The 3,441-nt window shown below is 39.0% G+C and overlaps 1 pseudogene; it reads left to right on the top strand.

Annotated features, from left to right (window-relative positions):
- Nucleotides 1–591: 591 nt before the first annotated feature.
- LOC147439081 (uncharacterized) lies at nucleotides 592–1,739 on the top strand (annotated as a pseudogene).
- Nucleotides 1,740–3,441: the final 1,702 nt, after the last annotated feature.

Raw genomic sequence — 3,441 nt, 5'->3', positions numbered from 1 at the left:
GATCTCTAACTTCTAAGGCTTTAAAATTTATGCCTTTATTGGAAATTTGGAAAATTAGATGCTTCGTTGAGTGCTCCTGCTCATTGCTAATTGCTCAAACTCGGCACTGCGCAGTCATCAGTGAATCAAATTTGGATGCTTCACTGAGTCGCTTCTGTAGGCGCCAACCCACTCATTGCTCAAGGCTCAAGGCTTCAAGCTCGCTGCTCATCAAACGTCCTACTTTGTAGCTGCTCCCGACTCTAGACTCCACAGTCCTGACTCTCAAGTCTCTTGTCAAGTTGTCTTGATCTGCAATGCCTTAGCCCTCTTCCCCTCACTTTCTCATTCTATAAATCGCATCTCCTCATAGCTTCAAGGCTCACCAAATCACCACCTTCAAGTTGTAGCGTGCGCAGCTCTAACAATAGTATTAGTAGCTTGTGCATCATCCAAGTACTTCCAAGGCTTCTAGGTCCAAAAAGCTCTAACAATAGCAGTGATCTACTATTTTCTTTTTTCCCACATCAACTTGCGCATCATTGGATTGTCGCTTCCAAGTTCCAACTGCGAGGTGCACTCAAGCTGACCATTGCAGTAGCAAGCTTGACCATGTCTGGTCGTTCAAAGGCTTTTGAGTCTCCTCACAACTCCCGGTCAAGGTGACCACATTTGCCAATGGGCAAAAAGGTTTCCTTGCTTGCAAGTTGGGTAAGTCACGTCTTGTAGCCTGTAGGTGTTGTAAATGAGATCTTCTGAGTTCTGATAATGAAAAGCCTTGGCTTTAAGGCTTAGACTTTCAACACTCCAATAATCAATTAAAATGATGAGTTTTTTTTTTCACTCTTTTGCCTATTCAATGTTCACTTAAAATAAGCAACTTGTGCACTGTGCATGCTACTAAAATCCTATTTATTTATGTCTTGTAAAATAGTGTCATAGAGCAAAAGATTCATCAATGTTCTTTGGAACGATACGGCACCTTGACAAAGATAGCTTCAAAAAAGGCATGAGTTGCTAAGTAAACTAGTAAGGCACGTACCACCATTGTTATTGATGTTGACGATGAGAATGCAAGAGAGGTTAGTGCGGAGTCAAATAATAAGAAGTCTCGTAGAAAGCTTTTGCAAGATGAGTGGTTAGATCGTTTTAAACCTTGTCTTGTATATGATGACAAGAAGGTGAGGCTTTTTTGCACATGTTGCATGAACTATCCACATGCTAAATCTAGTTACTCCAAAAGGTTCTAAGAAGTTTAAAACAAGTAATCATCTTAGCCATGCTCACACACGAAGCCATAGGGATGCAAGGAATGCAAAAGTGTTTGCAAAACCCTCCATGCAAAAGGGTTTTTTTTAAAATGCATTCAACTTAAGAGGAGGCATTGCTCAATTTGTTCAAGACGGATTACTTTATTGGTATGAATAACTTGTCATTCACATTGTATCCATCTTTGCTTGATCTAATGAAGGATTTAGATGTTAAGTCCATGACAAGCCTTTAGATTGATGATAAGTCTTGCTTGGAGATGGTGCAATGTATTGCACAATCCATAATGCAAGAGACTATAGCAAAGGTGAAACAGATTCCATGGTTTGGTGTGATGCTGGATGAGTCCACCGATGTTTCCATTCACCACCATATGGTTTTGTACCTTTCTTATTGAAAAGAGAGATTCATACCTTGTAATACATTGTATGGCATTATTCGCACCACGGATAGCATGGCAAAGGGGACCTTTGACTCCATCATGCGCTTGATTTAATTTAGACCTCTCTATGTTGATTGCATTTGGTTTTGATGGGTGCAACACAATGGTTGGTAGGAAAAAGGGAGTAGCCACACTAATGAAGAAAGTGAGTCCAATGTTAACTTCTATACATTGTAGCCACATGTGACACTAGCAAGAAGATTGCATATGAAAAAAAAAGTTGTACTTGTGAATGTCATAGCCAATTGAAGTAGTTCTAATTGCGTGGATGCTTTGAATGACCTACAAGAGGAACTTGATTATGAAATAGTTAGAATGCAACATATCTCTGAGATACGATGGCTTAGTTGCCATGTATGCATAACAAATATATGCAAGTTATTAGATGCATTTCTTGTGGCTTTGGAGAAGGAACGCAAATATTTGTATGATTTTTTAAACACTTTTGAATGTGGATGTTATTATCATTCATGGGAGAGTCACAAAGTACAATCCTATGTATGAAGGATGATTACTTGGATGAACGTGAGCTAGATTTCAAGGTGGCTCAAAGGGGCATTGGTGGATGCCCTATTATGTTGGATTATGGTGCTACAAATGGGTACATGTATGGTTTGCAAACCTCTTTGAAAGGAGACATGTTTTTTGGGAAAAAAATTACAAGAGATCTTGAAGGTGTGGATTTGCAAATTGCTTTAGACTTTCAATTCAAGCATGCAAAAAAGTTGCGTGAATCCGTTGAAAGGTGCTTTGTTGATAACTCCACTTTGTATGCAATCAAAATTACATTGGTTTTAGCCCAAGGGCCTATGCATGAGAGATTACTCAAGGAGTATGGAAATGATGAATGTGATACAATTGCTTCATTTTATAGTATTGGCAAAAGGGTTTCTAATGTGTCCTTTGCTCCTATTATTGATGGGGAGACTTCCAAGGTTGAGTTTAGAAAGTTTAAACGGCAAGCTAGTATTGCTTCTTCTAAAATGAGCATCATGGAAGTGGCTTCAATGCTTCCAAACAATTCCACTTGGAAGGATTCTTTTCCTACAATCTTGAAGGTTTCCCAAATTGCTCTCGTGGAATGTTGTAGCATTGCAATTTGTGAGTAGGGATTTAGTGCCTGCAAAAAGATTAAAACCAAATGGCAGGATTGATTAGAGATAGAGAACTTGAATGCATTGATGGCCATTGAAGGTAGAGATGAGTTTGACTTCTCTAATGCAATGGAGCTTTGGAAAAGTGAGACAAATAGGCACCTCTTCACTCAAGAGGGGATCTCAACAATTGATGTTTGATGCATGAATGTTGGTGGAAGTAAGACACTTTTTGTGGATGTAAGGCTCTTTTTGTGGATGACCAAGAGATATATCGGATTCATCAACCCCTCTTTACTCCATCTAGATTAATGTTTACTCCATCTAGATTAATGTAAGCTTTTGTGGATTCCCAATGGGGCCCAAGTGTTGGCTTCATTAATCTTTTTCTCTCTCCTATGCACGTTGTTCTTTGTGAGGGAATTCTTTTTGTACATGTGCATACCCATGAATATCATATTGAGTTATTTTTTGTGGCTATTTCTTTGAGAATCCCTCTTTGATAACTCTTTTTTTTTGGGGGGCAAAACTCACAATTTGTGAGTGTATTGTATTAAGCACATCATGAGATCACAAAACAACCTCAACCTCAAGTCGGGCCTTGAGGTGCTGAAGATTACAAGTTGGATTTCTAATGCCTCTCATCAAGGCTTATCA

The sequence above is a fragment of the Adiantum capillus-veneris genome, chromosome 16 (assembly GCF_014529385.1).
Source record: "Adiantum capillus-veneris isolate H3 chromosome 16, ASM1452938v2, whole genome shotgun sequence".
Classification (NCBI taxonomy): domain Eukaryota; kingdom Viridiplantae; phylum Streptophyta; class Polypodiopsida; order Polypodiales; family Pteridaceae; genus Adiantum; species Adiantum capillus-veneris.
Note: the sequence above shows the minus strand (reverse complement) of the source record. Positions and strands in the feature narration are given on the sequence as shown.